Raw genomic sequence first — 16752 nt, forward strand, 5'->3', positions numbered from 1 at the left:
TTGTTGACTTAAAAAGAGATAAAAAATGGGACTTTAAATACCTTTCATCCTTTAGCACATTAAAACAGGCTATTTCATTATGGGTAATTGTATCGTTCTCAAAACAAATGTAACATTAAATATCCACAAGTAAACGAGACAGCTCAATTCGTATATCAATTTATTCCACTCCATTAGGGAAACAATGCATGTGAAATACATTAAAAAGTAACTAAAAAGCTCGAATTGTGAAATACTTTTATTCCTCCCGGAAAAATACCGTTTGGTCCCTTCAAATAGCTCCCATTAATTCTGCACCATTTGCAAGTTTTAGATTTGTGGGATTTTAATTTCACGTAGCGCCCGACCCGAAACGACCGAACTCAACCCAGGTAGGTGGTCCCGCTGATTCTGCGGAAGGTATTCCATATTCGCCGGAAATATTGCGAACCTCAACCGAAAACGGGTCGGAAAGACGCATCATTCATTCGCGGGGCGTCCGCCCCTAACTGTTCGGCGAAGGATTGCTGATGAAAAATTGTACTTTTTGTTTAGGCCATGATTTATTCATGCGCACCACCACCCCCCGGGGATGCGGGGTCGAAAGCCACGCTACAGCACTGCTGCCCAAATATGGCGCTGGACACACGAGTAACGGTGCCCCGAAAGCCGGACAGTGCCCGACCAAAGCTGCCTATCAAATGGAACGGAAAACACCGGCGCTCCGGTGTGTTCGTTTGCATGACCACGCTCTGCTAAACCTCCATCACTCGGAGGATTTTTCGCTCAACGGTGTCGAAATTATCCACACGAGACGTGACGGACACAGACACACGGACACATCAAACCCTTTTTCGAAGGCAGCGAGAGAGAGACAGAGAGAGAGAGAGAAAGAGAGAGCGGGGGAGCAAACTGAAATTTATTGGACACCTGAGATCACGGCAACCAGCTACGAGGTATCTTTTTCTCCTGCCGGACCCACTGTCCGGGGACGTATTTGTGCAACTTTTTTTCTCCACCCCAGGTAGAATACAACCGAAACGTCACATCACAGGCATCGGGGGAGGCTTAAAAAGGGGCGTCCCAGGAAGCGACAAGGATGAAGAAATCGGCCATGAAAATGGACCAGACACAGCTCACGGTCCGGAAAGCACAACAGTCACACTGTGGCTGAATGCTGAGTTCGGATTTTTGATGACCGAAGCAAAGAACCAGTCACAAACCCTTCCTGGAAGCGACGGTGATCCAAGAGCGGTACCATCATTAGCCCGAGCTAACCGACCGAACCGGCATTAACTCTGGCCCAAACTTTGCCCCACGCAAAAAAGGCACCTTCTCGCACACGAAAGACACATCCATCCCGGGCGTCACTGAAGTGAATCGTCATTTCCGGAACCGACAGAAACTCAGACCGGGGCGAGTTTATGGGAAACACGAGCGACATGCTGACGCTTCCGACTGGATGAGCACAGACGTCACACTTTCACCGGTCGTTCGAGTTAAAGCGCAAGGAGCATGGAATGGAAAATGGACACAGCCAGCCTGTCAGCCACCCAGTCAGCCAGAGCCGGTCAGGATCGCCTTTTTACTCTCGAATGCTTTTAAGTTTATTGAAAATATTTATGCTACTCATGCTTTGCCCAACGGGCACCGTTCGGAAACAGAGCGTCAGTGGCAGCGCGAAACTCAAAAACACACACACACACCAGACCGAAACATCGCCTGTTGAAGATTTTCTTTAAAAGAGAGAGAGAAAAAACGGCCAACCCGGCGGCAGCAGGCCACGATTTACGACGATCACGGTACAAATTGAGCAGCAAACGAACGACCGAACGAACGTACGAAAAGCACCATCATCAGCAAAACCTGCCCTGGCCGGACGCGGACGACATCCCGAGTTCCATCCCGCAGACGGCAACCTCGGTGACACTTCAACTTCGAGATGCTATCGGAGGGCAGTTGGCAATCAACAGCCAAACACCGCACCAGCTCCCGCAACACAAGGCCGGCCCGACCGGCCCCGTGTTGTGAGCGGGCGTGACATCCGAGCGGGCGTGACATCCGAGCGGGCGTGAAAATTGCTGCCACCACTTGTTTCTACTTAAAATGTTTATCTGGCAAGGGCCCGCCGCTAGCCGATGGACGGCGTCTTCTTTGGGCGAGGCCCGCCGTGGTCGCTGAAAAGTTCAACTTCCGGCGCTGAAGCTCGTCTGTGTGTGTGTGTGTGTTTGTGTGTGGTTAGTGAGTTGAGCGCGCCTAGGTAGTGGACCAACGGGGAAGCCGAACCGATGACGCGGTGACTTTTGTGAACCATTCGCTGGACGTGTTCCTCCGTGGTCATGCTGTCGGGATACTGGCTTCGGGGACGTGAAGGCACGGGTTGGCGATAGATACTTGGTCCGGGAATTGAGAGATAGGACCGACGGCACACTCCGTCCATCCATCGTTCGGTTCCAGGTGCAGCGAGGTGTCTAGTCACGCAAGCCGGAGCAAAGTGGTTCAAAAGTGCAGCCGTGTCGGTGCAACGCTCGTCGATGGGGCCGCTGTTTGCACAATGATTAGGGCATGAAGCGTAATGCATGGACGCGGTTGCAATTTATGAGGTGATGTGGAGATAATGGAGTACATGATTGATCCGTAAATATTGTTTTACATTTCCTGAGAGGATTCTACCAAAGAGCTTAACGATCAACTGCAATTGCATATTCATAGTTTACGCTATTTTGCACTATATTTTCATTAGCCTATCTAGATTGAAGCGAATGAGCCTGTTAATGACTATAAAGAAAAAACATATTTCCGGGATGTTTTTAGCTTTTGATGGTTAAACCACGTACACATTACGTACTTCTATTTCTGATAATTGTATGCAAATATCAACTCTGTAATAAAACGTCATAAACATTTATCGTATTCACAGCTTTGAAGAACTCAGTCCACTAATAAGCACCCCGAAACTTGTCAGCAACATGACAAACATACCAACTAGATGAGCGAAGGCATGGTTATTTGTACTACAAATAATTTTACTATAGTTAATCAATAAAGTATGCTTTCCCACCTGAAAACAGCAACAGTAGTCAGTCGCGATTCAATCGACCACGATATCTGTATGAACATTTGTTGCGCTTTTTCAGTAAAATTTTATACGTTTCAACATTTTTATGAAGCTATCTAAGGCTACTAAAAGGAGACGAATGTACCAAATATACAGTGAATACTCAAGTTGAAACAAATTCATCACATTTGGTCGCTCCCATATCCGTTCATATTGTTCATATTGGAATTATACAACGAAAATAGTGCTTTCAATAGAACACACCTTAAATAATTTCCACAGCAAACTGGCATACTAATAAGCTAGAGACAATTTACTGCAATTTTCACAATGCCATCTACTTCAGTGATGGGTAAAGTTGGAAAAAATCTGGAGTAAACTCTGACCCGATTCTGACAATTTTGGAACCCACTCCTGAGGCTAGGTATGGCCAGCATTAGCCGGAAACCAGGCAGCATTACGGAATCGTCTGACGCGGTCCAAAATCGCTCAAAGTCGATGTCATCTGGAGTCGTCCGAAGTCGGTCGAAGTGGGAGTCGACCGGAGTTGGGACCGTCCAGAGTCAGCTCCTGTTGACTTCGGTCGACTCAAAAGAAAGAAAGGTCTATTCAAGAAGTGCAAGAAGTGCAATATCTGACCACAACCACATTGCACCAGCTATCTTCGGCCGATTCCTACTACGGACGACCCTGGACGACTTCGAACGACTCCGGATGACTCCGGACGACTCCGGACGACTCCGACTCCAGACGTCATAGGCTCCAGACGTCACCGACTCCAGACATCTCCGGTCTACTCCTTACGACTTCGGATGACGCGGACACCACAAGACTCCGACACCAAATGACTCAGACTGTGGACACTCCAACTCAAGGCGGAACTTGTGTTTCCAAATTTTACCGGAGTCGGAATCTGTCTAACAACAGCCGAAGTTAGATCGGAGTCGTGGGTGCGCTCCCAAGAGCACACCACTAATCTTCTCCAAAGGATTTAGGACTTACATGGATTATTTAGAAGTCTTAAGGCCGGGGGACACAGTCCGTACTCGCTAGTGTAATTTCGATTTTCACTGGTGCATCTAGCGGCGGCTGGTGGAAGCTTTTTTTGGTCATCGAGGGAATGGTCATGCTGAATCTAAAAATTAATTAGTTTTTTCACCGTTTTTTGATAACGACTGAAATACTTGCACAACATATTTATTTATCAATTACAAAGCTTTTTCAGTCCAGTTAAAGTAAAAAACATGTAAAAATAACGTATTTTCTGGAGCGGCTTCAAATTGTTTGGCAAAATGCTTCGGTCAGCCGCCGCCAGATGCGCTAGTGAAAATCTAAATTCCCAAGTACGATCAATGTAGCCCGGCCTTTATTGTTCAAACAAGAACAAATTCTTAATTAACCTTGACGAAACAAGTATTCCAGTTTTTTCACTGTATTTATAAGCCACCTAGAAAATGATTCTATTGAAAAAAAAACTTTAATGAACATTTCAACAAGCAGACATCTGAAATACAAGCTAGCAGATTCAACTAGATACTTGAAATACCACTGTGTAGTAGCAACAAATACCTGCCAACACAAAGTTTCAAATATCCTCCACAACTGATCCATAAATCTCCATCCATCGCTTATACCTGACGGATGTATTTGTGCCCCGAAACAACCTGCAAACTATTATGCACCCCAGCTATAGGCCTGATCATCACTATCATCAACGGCACGCCTTCCAACACCATTAACATCATTTTGTTAATGTGTGTTCCTCCACATCCTTCCAACATTTGCATCGTGCGATTGAAATTGTCATCCGCACACACCCGGTGCCGGTGCGCCGAGCTGATTGATTCCAAATCCTACCCACCCCGTTCTACGAATTGATGCGTTGATTTATAGTCACGGTGTTCGGTGTGCGGTTTGCGCTGCCACGTATCCACGTACCACGTCTAAGAACATGACTATGCATGCATGGTGCGGTACCGATTCTATTACACACGATCAACCGCAGCAGTGCCAACAGTGCCCCCAGCATGTCTATGCTAATCTCTGTCCAATTCACCTTTCGAATGGGGGAAAAATACGAGAAGTAGGGAGACTATCTCAGTCTTTGCTGTGGCTTCATCACCGTACGGATTAGCAGCGAGGAAAAATTCTGACCTCCGCTAGTCTTACCTGAACAATCCCCCACCCTCTGAATCTGCAACTCATTCCACGGTGCTTTTCCATACGTCATACCGGCGGCTGGTTGCATATTCAACAGAGTCACCACACTTTGCCGACCGCACCGAGACACACCAGAGCGTGTGGATAAAAGTCACGTGAAATGGATCAGATTTTTTTTTGTCTCCCAACACAACCTACGGGGAGAAAGAGAGAGAGAGAGGGAGACCTGGTGCTGACAATGTCGAAAAAAGCACGGACCACCCACAGTACGTATGGTGGCCTTCGCCTGCAGCCGATCGAGAGAACAAGTCGTTCCTGCCATCCTGCCCGTTTTATCGGTGTGAACGGAAGCTGGTTCGCATTTGCCACAAAATACATATTCAAGCCATTATCCGGGATTCCGGGACAGAGCAGAGTGGGAGAGGGGGGGGGGGGGGGAGGGAGCTGTTTTTGCACCCGACCACTCTCGGAGGAGTCAGTGATTTCGGTTTTTGTCTCTCGGGCGACTCTTCTGATCTGCCAAACGCAAGCCTCCCCCCCGTCGGCTAGGCCCTTTTTCTCTACGCGCGCCGGTGGTAGTATGTGTCGGCAGATCAGGTAGAAAACGATAACGTCGTTAGTACCGGAAGCATTCTTCCCGTTGCCGTCTGCCATCCGCATTGTGCACGCTTTATCGGGTCGAAACCATGGCCGTCTTCTCGAACCGCAAAAACCGTAAGCTACGATTTCGACGCAGAGATAGAAAAATTTATCTGCCACACTCACACCACCAGACACCAGAGGAAGCAAAGAGGAAGGAGGGATACAAAAAAAACAGATGCTTTCTTTGTAGAAAGGACTGTTCCGGCACCTCCAGTCGCTCGCCTGCAATGTACCAATGTTTTAACGAATCGTTCTTCTATCGGTTCTGCTGATTGGGTCAAATCGACCGAGCGAGTGCAAAAAAAGGAACGAGATTCGCGGAGGCCTCAACGGCATCAGGGAAAGGCCGTGAGCGGAGTGGGATGTCCTTATGTTTAATGTCTTCTTTTTCCTGAGGGTGGTTTTGCAGCATAAACGGTTTGAAGGAGAGCAGGCTTTCCGGTTGATAATGACAAATCTTTGCTCGCCCTCTTAGAATTGTATTTTAATTAACGAACAATCGATGCCACTTTAATGAATAGCTTAAACGCAGCACGTATCCAACAAGAACGTGAATATCGTATTATTCGAACGTCAGATTTGTTAGTGAAAATAGAGGAAGGATCGGAAGGATTTCGAATGAGCAATATACACGATTAGTGAATCTAAATGAAACAAGGTAAAAACAGAAGATACACGAAACATAAAATAATTGAAATTAATAAAAATACGAGCGGATATTAAACAATTCTTATCGACTGAATTTTAATGAAATTAGTTTTGTTTAATGTTGAACAAGAAAAAAAAGGAGAGCAATTAAAAGAGATAAAGACAAACCACAAAAATCCGATTCTAGTTCAAAATGTTCATCCAGAGCTCATTCAAAACTAACACCGCATGGAAGTACACAGTTTAGAGGACAACTAATACACCCAAAAGTGTCATATTTCGCAGTAGCAAAACGGCAGCCTTGCTTGTCAACTACCTTGAAGCGGTAATTAGAAAATATCTTCTCCTTCACTACCAAACCAATCATCACCCATGCCAGTGGAGTGACATTAGCTTTCCTTCATGCTACTAAGTCACGATACACTTACTACTCTTGCACTACACTACACTACTTGCACTAGCGTCTTGCACTAGAGTATTCTTACAAGTGGCTTTGGATTTTTGCTGCAAACTATTCCCTTTCCTCCATGGACCTTCAGCAGCATGGAAAAGTGCGAAGCGCGACCATTCAACACTTCATTTACACTTCATCATAACGCGCTCACAACCCCCCCGAAACAACACGTGCAAATGTTCCAACCGTCGGTGAAACATTATGCAGCGTTGAAAAGCGCCTACACAAAGCCAGTGGGGATGTGTGTGCGTGTGCGTGTGTGTGTAATCTAAAAGACCGGAAAACACGTATCGTCTTCGTCCTTGGATGAAATTGAGTACAAAATCAGTACACAAGCTCTTGCGCACCGTCATAAACAGTGCGTGGGAGCAGCAAGCTGGTCTGATGTGTATGTCTTTCTTTTTTTACTTTCCTTTGCTTCAGTTCATCCCCACCGGCTAAACGGTATGTAAATTTGCGCTACGCCATCATACGTTCTGTGCAACAGTTCGATCGTGATCGTTTTGAAAAAGGTAGCGCATACTTTGCCAAATTTGCCCCGACGTAGGGCCAAAACCTTGCGATACTATCTTGCAATCGCCAGCGCTTCATTCCCGCGTGACACTGGTAACAAATCGTTATCAGTGCTACCTCCAGTGAAAGTACGCAATGTGAAGGACTGTAAAATATGTCCACATTGTATCCGCTCGTTGGCACAGACGGGTTGTGGAGTTTCATTTAAGAGACAGCTACAATTTCTCAATTTCATCCGTTGCTTTAGCTGCACTTCAGATTCACAAGCGCAGCCAGGCACACGCGTGCATCGAAGCGAAACCTCAACAAGTGTCTACTGAAGGATGCGTACCACACGTCACCCTCGAAACTAAACATTTTAACTCTTCTACCGATGGGTTTTTTGTACCTTCCTTTCACAACAAGATTAGCAGTGGCTAAGACAAAAATCAAGACCAACCGCCTGGCGCACCAAACGCAAACAGGTGTGCAAAACAGGTAGAGAAGCGAACCGCGGACCCATACTGCCGTGACAGAGACTCGCGTGAATGTGGGAGCGCACAAGCGCTCCCGCTAGCGCTGTGTACGTGAGTGACGTGAATAAATTATGCACAAGCACCGATTGTTGGTGCAGCAGCAGCAGCAGCAGCTCGGCTGACGTTCCGCCAAAGTGCTGGCAACGAAAACTCGAAAAACAACAGCGACGATTCGGCGCTCCGCACAGGATCAGGCAACGATGGTACAACCGGCACAGTGTGTGTGTGTGAGTGTGTACTTGTTTACCGCGTGCAGGCGAAAAGGGTTTTGTGGGAAGGAACGCGTGTGCTACCAAGCCGAGGATCGTGGCTGCAAATCCGTGCAAAAGACCCGAAGATTTATATCCATTTCAAGACGACCCGAAAAACCGCGCCGTTCCGTTCAGTTCCGCGCCGAGACGAACTTGCACGCAGTCGGAACTGTATGTGCTGCCACAGTGCAATCGGGAAACGGAAGGGGGTTATTTCAATAGAGGATAAATTCACCGCCACAGCCGCTGGGATTGAGATTTTCATTTCGTTAAAGTGGTGTTTAAAAATTTATCCACACCAATTTCCATTCCAAAATGGTAAAAAATGGGAGCCTTGGGACAGCAAACAAACGTGTTTGACAGTGCGATGACGTGCGAGCACTAAAAATGTATTATTCGAGATAAGAGCTTTAACATATGAGAAATATGTTATGATTAATTCAACTATACTCAATAGTATGGCTCCCTTATCAAGAGAAGTTTGCAAATTTATTTAACTTATTTATTTCTTGTACTTTATGGTCTCCTTTATCCAAGAATCTTGGAACTAATTGGGTGTCATAGAAATAATCTTACCTTGGCTAACATTACACTCTTTCATGTCTATCATTCATACAAAATTGCCCATTAAAGCAACGAACGGCATTGGCCATTTTATGTAATAACACACAGAAAGCAGGGAGGAGGCCGCGGAAAATAATAGGTTCCGATTTTATTTTCGCAACCGCCAGTGCAAGCATACCACCTTTTTTACTGCCAGCATAAAACATTAACTCCGACAAAGAGAAACCGGGGGCGTATCCTGCCGTATCCGTTTATAGATCGTACACAGCCGCCGCCGCCGCCGCTGTGGATTCTGCCCGAACGCCCTAAGACCACTGCGACCACGTCCAGGCAAGCTACCTTTATGGCCCGGCTGCGTCAAGCGGACGTTCGTCTTCGGTAGAGCCGGCTACGGCGACCGTTCGCCGCTCTATAAAACAACCCCGGATAAACTTAACGACGAATGGACGTTACTGTGGCGCTATCTCACAAGAGGGTTGTTGTGTCGTGCTAGTTTGACCTATGGTTACGATGTGTTGCGTTCGCCATCCATTCGCCATGCGCGACGCTTTCCCGGCCGCTTCCTTGATAAAAGGCTGAAGGGTAAGTGATGCGACCTTAGACCGGTGGCTCTAAAATTAGTTACGATTTTACTGAACCGGCTAATGCTTCCCATCCAGTGCGTCCGCCGTTTGTTTGCTTCGTCAGCCCACACCAGTGGGGTTGGGAAATTCAATGTAACTATAACTCCAACAATGGGAAGCTGATCCCCTTATACTGAAGCCATACTCTCGCTGTAACATCCTTATGTTGTATTTATAGTGAGCATATTTGCCACATAGTTCCAACCTCCGGACACACTCAAGGAGTGTACAAGAAGCTACAGGACACGATACACTCTAATGTTAAATAATTGATGGAAACTTGTACGCTTTAACTCACAAATAAAGCACCATCGCAAACCGTCGGGGCCGATGATGCCATCGAAACGGTTATTATACGCGGCCCTTTAGCATCAGTAACAGTATGTATGCAAATGAACGTTCTTCCAAAGCACCGCCCACAATGACGGTTACCGAGGGAGGGAATCACATCATCCTATCATTATCAAAACCATCTGTATCGCATAAAATACGTTCGCCATCGAGTTCTATCCACCATCGCGCGCACATGTTATCGTTGCTTAACCAACACACCTCCACACTCACCTTTTCGGTCGTTTGGCAAAAAGGGGCTAAAATGCACGTTTGATTGCGGCGCGCTTTAGCACTGCTGATCGTCATCTAAATGTTTATCACCCATCAGCCGACCCGATCGATAGCTACACGGCGCTGCACGGGTACGGTCAATGGCGATAGTTATGGTGGCGAACGATGTGGCCGTTATGCATAATGATGTTTGAGGCGCGCCGTGTGTTCGTGCAAGACACGTCCGAGGTTCCCAACCAACCAGCGGGATCGGATCACTCTCGCCGGCTGTGCAGCCGTTCCATTGCACACGATCCATCGGCACGAAGCAATCCATTTGGCGGTGTATGTACATGTGGCTTAACTACTGCCATCGATGCCATTGCATTTTCGAACACGAGAAATCGATCCTCTATGGTGTGTGTGTGTCTGAAACATTATGCAACAGCTTTGCAACAACTAAGAGCCAGCCAGAACCTCGACCCCTGGCGTAAGCTACAGCTGATTACACTTTTGTTCCGCTAAATGATAATTGACAGCTGCCGCCGCTTTCGCTCATGGTTTCGCTTGTCGCGCGCTACTGCTCGAAAAGCATGCATTTCGACGAAACCAACCCCCCGCTCCGAACACCTGCAGCACACAACTGTGGCAGGGTGGCAATTTGTTCGGAAGGTAGTTTTTGATTCGCGGCATTACAAAGCACTCACGGGGTAGCCATTTGGCAGGCTCATTAGGGCACGTGAGAGGGCCCCGGCTGCCGAATAATGGTGAAACCGAAAAGACATCATTTGTCCACTTGGAGCTCATTCATCACTTCGCGGCGGGGGTTCAAATGATGATTATCCTATTTTAGCTTGCATTATGCATTAGAGTAAGCAATTTAACACGCACACGGTTTTGTGAGCTATTTAGAGTTGATTGTTTAGTCAATGTAAGACACTTAAATGTTAACATTATTATCGATGTTGATTTAATGACGTTAAAAATGCATATTTACATTGGAAAGGTTGAAAATACCACAAAACATTAGAGTGAAAGAAATTTTGGGGTAATTTAACAATCATATTTAGCTTGATTTTTATAGTTTGATAATAATTATTTGACCAATTATTATTTGACTTGGGGCGGGGAGTATGTTAACGTTTCATGTTTTCAAAGGCAGAATCCCGAGTGAAAAAAATCACTTCCGTCATGTGTATCAGCGTTTCGTCGGATAGCGAAGCGATTGGCAGGTGCTGTTTTGTGTGAGTATTGGTAGGGAAAAGATCGCAGGAATAAAATGCCATAATTACTATGCTTGAAACTGACCACGAAGGAGAAACGGATCTAGACAGCGAGCGCTTGTGATAAATAAAGTTTTACGTTTAACAAAAAAAAAAATGACACAACGTACGGGTTTGTACGATCAGTTGTTACTGAATCATAAAACTCATAACGATCCGTTCCAGTGATTCACTAGTTATGAGGGAAGCTCTTTTCCATACGATTTGCATGCAAAGTGAAATAATTCGTTCTAGAACTGCAAATGTGCTGAAAAAATATCATATACGGATCTGAAAAATGATAGAAGTGTCTTTTGTCTTTAATAGCAATAATTGCGAAGATATTTATAGTTCATTATTTTTGTTATAATTGTTAGCATCTAAGATCGTCTGCCTGAGCAGATTATCAAAACAAAAGAAATGCTCTACATAGACCGATCGTGATCTTGACATTACTACCAAAAAACCACCTAGGAACACAAATGATCCTACTCTTTATGCGATATTTCGTTGTTAGAGGTATTTGTTGAGCATTTAGATTTTGTTGTTGTGCGAAAAACTCGTTATGAAGGTGTAGGATAAACGGTCTGCTTCGTCTTGTCGACGGTATGAATGAGGGAGAAATACTCCCAAGCAAAAGCCTTGAAAAAGGCTAGCACCCCGCGGAATTCTTATCGAGGTCTTGTCACTCTTGAGGGGAATCGAGTTTTCCAATAAAAGCAATGCTCATCAAAAGATTGAAGCAAGATCTTAGTACGTATGCACTGGAATTCTAACGTGATTTATTGATAATTTCCGAGGTGTTCTTATCATTAGCCTACGATGGATGCGATTTCTCTCATAATTCTCAATTAATTTTGCACAATTATAACTGGAGTTTAGTTATTGGGTTTGTGCTTGCGCCACAACTTTGAGGGTGTGTTCTACCTAACTCAATTTCCAATAAAGGGTGTGTTCTACCTATTTCAATTTCCAACAGAGGGGTTCCAATGTATTTCTGTAGATACAAAAATTGAATTTTAATAAATATATGAGAATGTTGCCATAAACAACAGTCTGCTTTGAATTTCTACTTTGCTTCATGAACGTTCAACCTTGCCTGAATTACCAGTTTATACACATTTTTCCCTAAATGGAGGCGCATGGTGCTCCTTGATGGAGCCGCATGGTTGCTCATTGCGATGGAGGCGCACGGTGCCCCTTTCAAGGAGACGCATGGTTACCCCTCGCAACGGTCCTCGCACTGTAAGCAAACAGAGCGCCATGAATCATAATCCTTCCGGTCAGATTAATCATCCACCCAAATGTGCAACCCGCACCTCACCCCCTCCATTCCCATCATTATACATACAAAAGCGCACGAGACCGCACAGCAAAGCGCCCCATAAAACCAAATTTGTCCTTCAATAAAACACTAAATACGGAAACAAACATTCCCAACCCCCAGCCCCCGTTTCCACTCAGACGGCTGTATACCCTACCGCGCCGACCCGAACAATCATCGACCCGAACAAATCACCCCTACAACACCATTAGCCAGCCACGGTCCCTGACAAAACCGAGACCGAAAACATCTTCACCGCGCTCACCAACACCACCACCGCTCATCAACTCCGGCTCTTCCTCCCAAATGATGTGTACGTGTGTATGTCTGTGTGTGTGTTTGTGTGGGTGATTGTGCCCATTCTTTTACTCGAGCAGCTTACATAACTGTCAGAGGACAGCACACTTTTGCCTCCTTTAATGGCACCGACACGAGCATGATTCGATTTCGTCATTATCCTCTCAATTGGAGGGCCGGGGTATATTTGTTCTTCGCCATAAAGCGTCCCATCATTCCGCCACCACACAAGACGCAGCCCTGTCGGTAAACCAGCTTTTCTGACCGTGTGCACACACACACACTTACACGAAACAACACTCCGGCACAAACACACACTCACTTTTATGATGTTCGAAAAGACCTCATCATACTTATATTTTGGGGCAGAATCGTGCCGACAATCTCGCAAACAACACCCATTCCCACACACACATACACACACTCACACATACAAACGTAACACACGGAAAACCCTGTCTAAACGTACGCATACGGAATTGTCCAAGCGTTTCTGATTTAGGCTTATTGGATAGAAACATCACGTGCCAGCAAGCAATTAGTTGGTTTTCCTTCATTCCACACAGCACTCTCCTCCACCTTCCCTGCTGCTGCTGCGCAGTCGTCGCCAACGATCGGAGGAGGTGGTTCTTCTGCTGCTGCTTCGAGTGATGCAAAAGCATTGGAACAACCGACTCCAGTGTGCCCCGCTGGGTACAGCACAGGGCTACAACAACGCAGGGGCAGCCGCCAGCCAGTGCTGCCCGAAGGTTAAAGCCCTTATTTTTATTCTTGGCTCGCATCCAACATAATGTACGCCAACGGCTGCCACTTTTTTTTTAGGTTGACTACATACGATTAAGCGCTGTGTGAGCAATTTGCTTCAAGTCCACGAGCACAGTCTCGTTCAGGGAGAGGGTTGAAGCACACAATTTTGCAGCATAATTGAATGTCCAAACTCCTCGACCGATTGGTAATTAAAATTATTTTTAAAAAATGCTCAAACTTTTTTAATTTCTCAACTGCCAACAACACAGCACTGCAATAAAATATTGAAACCGTCAAAAGAAAGCGGGTGGAAAAATTAAAATTAAAAATTTATGCAACAAATTAAGCCAATTCCAAACTCCACCCACTCCGTCTCGCACCCATTGCCAATTCCACCAACCGTTGCCAGTTGTTTTCCACCTCTTTTGGCATAAGTCAGTGGGCAAAAAATTGGTTCGCCTCTTTTCGCCAAATTTATAGCGCTCCGCACACCGGTCCGAACGTTGAAGCACCAACACCAGCCGGCTGCTGCTACTCAAAACTGTTAAACGGTGTTGCGCGCGAAAACTTGTGTTTCCAAACGCTCGACCGACGACTTCCGACCTGCAGTGAGTGACCGTGCTACCCTTGCGCCAACTGTAGGGAAACTGAACCATCCCCGCTAGGCAGGATGGGCTGGCGGCGGTGGTATTGTTTGGCTCTCAATTGGCTGGTAAAGTTACTTTCATCGCCAAACAAAAACAACCCAAAAATACACACACACACAGACCGGCAAACGAAAGTGTCCAATTTTCACCAGGAGAAAACTTTCTTCACCTTTCGCAACCTAACGGCACATTGCGCCACATGGCCCCACTCTTTGCAGTTTGGCGAAAAGCTAACCGAAAGAAAGCGGAACCCAACGAAGAATGGAAATAAAACTTTTTGCCAGTCCTGCTTGCTTCACCGCTCTTCACGGACCTCAGAAGTAGCATTCGCAACCATTCATCGACGGGCTTGCCCCGATTGGCCCCGGGTAAAAGTGGACCCCGGATCGCCGAAAACCATCGGCTGCAAAACAGTGCCGCGTACAGTTACTGTTAACTAAACGACCGTAAAGCCGCTGTCGTCTGCTCGGGACACGCAACTCCATCTCATTTATACCTCGCATTTTCACTCTATGTCTCTCTCTCTCTCTTCTTCTTCTATTGTAGCTGTTGTTGTCCATACACAAAGGACGATTGTTGTAAAGCCTTTTTCCCTTCCTGAGCATCACAAACACACACACACACATAACAGCGACAGGAAGGGCTGGCATTCGCTTGCGCTTGCCGGTTTTTCGTCCCATCGTTTGCCCGTTTGCCTGCAGGAGTCAAATTAACAATTGCTCTTTTTACGACTTTTCGTTACATAAGAAAAAGTTGTGCCTTGCCAGCTCGTGCCGAAGCCCAGCGCCCAGATAACCTCGAATGTGGGAAGCCTTGCGGCGTGTGTGACCCGAAGAAAGAGGCGGTGAGAGAGAGAGAGAGAGAGAGAGAGAGAGAACAAGAGTGAGCATGTATATACGACTACGTCATTGGCAAAGGAAGGCAGTCATCGTATACACGGAACGAAACACATACACCACTTGCTGGAGTTTTATCTCCCGCCACATGTGCTTGTATGTCACACACACACATGCGTAACACACACACACACACACACAATACACACACACATGTACACAGGCGATTGGCTGGCAGAGAAGAAAATGGAGCTACTTGCTTCTTTAATGCGTATCAAATAGTCTTCGAGAGCCGCCTCTTTCGAACGTGTGACAGCTGCTGCCGCTTTTGAATTCGTGTGAGGATTTAACCTTTTTGCCTCCGGCTCCGTACCTGCAAATCGCACAGATTAAAGCAATTTTAACCGAGCGATAGCATAAATGTGCGAGAAAAAGGAGAAGTTAAAGCACACTCTCGCAAAAACCGTTCCGTTCCGAGCTTTAACCAATCGATGAATAAACTGATTCGCACTTCGAGCCACTAATTATCATAATTATGACCGAGGAAGATTCGAGGGGAGACGGGGGGCCCGCAAAAAATCATTAACATTGCATCTAATTACGGCACAACGGCTTGACACTGCGCATTTTGCATAAATCCTCTCCTCGTGCCACGGGTTTCTTGCACTTCATTAGCATTTGAACCAACGGAAAAAAATGGAATCGCCGACAGTAGTCGCGCCGAGCGAATTTTGCGAAGAAACATTAATGATATTACATTGAAAACGCAAACGGAACCCAGCCCTAGTTAAACATTGTGCCACATCGGGACTATGAATAATCTTAAACACAACCCCTTACCATTTGTTGGCTTGGGTGTATTTGTGTGTGTGTTTTTGTGTAGTTCAACCCAACAAAAAACTCTTCATTTACTTTCTGCAAACTACAAAACCTTCGAGCGCAACAGTCCAATGAACATTGGAGCAGAAAGTACAAACAGCGCGCCCACACATGCTTTGTCGCGCCATCTGTTGGGGAGGGTGGGAACATAAACTAGGCATGATTTTGCTACCCCAAGTCTGGTCCGGGCCTCTCAAACGAACAAAAGACCAGTCGGCCCGGGATGGCCAGTCGGTAAAATGGCCGGGCCGGGCAACGAGGCGACGTAAAGTTAGTCCTTTTACTCCGGGGTTCTTTTATTTTGTTTATGACTTTTTCAATCTCTCTCTCTCTCTCTCCCGCTCTCCTCTTCATCGTAATGCAAGGAACGAGGAATGAACATTCCTGCCAGAGTCTGCCTGCACACAACACCCAACAGCGCAGGCATACAAGCACAGAAGAAGAAAAAAAATAGCTCGGCCCAAGAATAAGCTTTTGCGGGGCAGGAAAAATGAAAGGAAGGAAAATGTTTTCTCGGAAAAGTCACCTCACTGTCTCGACAAACTGTCGTGGTGCTAACAAAAAAAAAAACAAAGGGAAAGCCCACCATTAGACACATACATTACGGCGTCTATCCGTCGTTGCCCGGCCGGCCGGCTGCTGTCGTTCCAAAGTCGATCTTAATTCCAATTTTCCGGGGCCCCTTGTCTATCACGGCCGGAGGTAACAAGAGTAATGAAAAAAAAGAATAACCAGTCCTTGTTGTTCCGCCGCAAGCGTCCAGCGTCGAATCTGCCGCAGGTGCGGCACCTTTTGCTTTGCGTTCGACAA

At 46.2% G+C, this 16752-nt stretch overlaps 1 protein-coding gene across 1 annotated transcript in view; it reads right to left on the reverse strand.

Annotated features, from left to right (window-relative positions):
* Window positions 1–16752, reverse strand: part of LOC121595760 (out at first protein) — a 74461-nt gene that overhangs the window by 35693 nt on the left and 22016 nt on the right. The gene's annotated exons all lie outside the window — the stretch shown is intronic.

This window comes from Anopheles merus, chromosome 3R (assembly GCF_017562075.2).
Source record: "Anopheles merus strain MAF chromosome 3R, AmerM5.1, whole genome shotgun sequence".
In the NCBI taxonomy this organism is placed as follows: domain Eukaryota; kingdom Metazoa; phylum Arthropoda; class Insecta; order Diptera; family Culicidae; genus Anopheles; species Anopheles merus.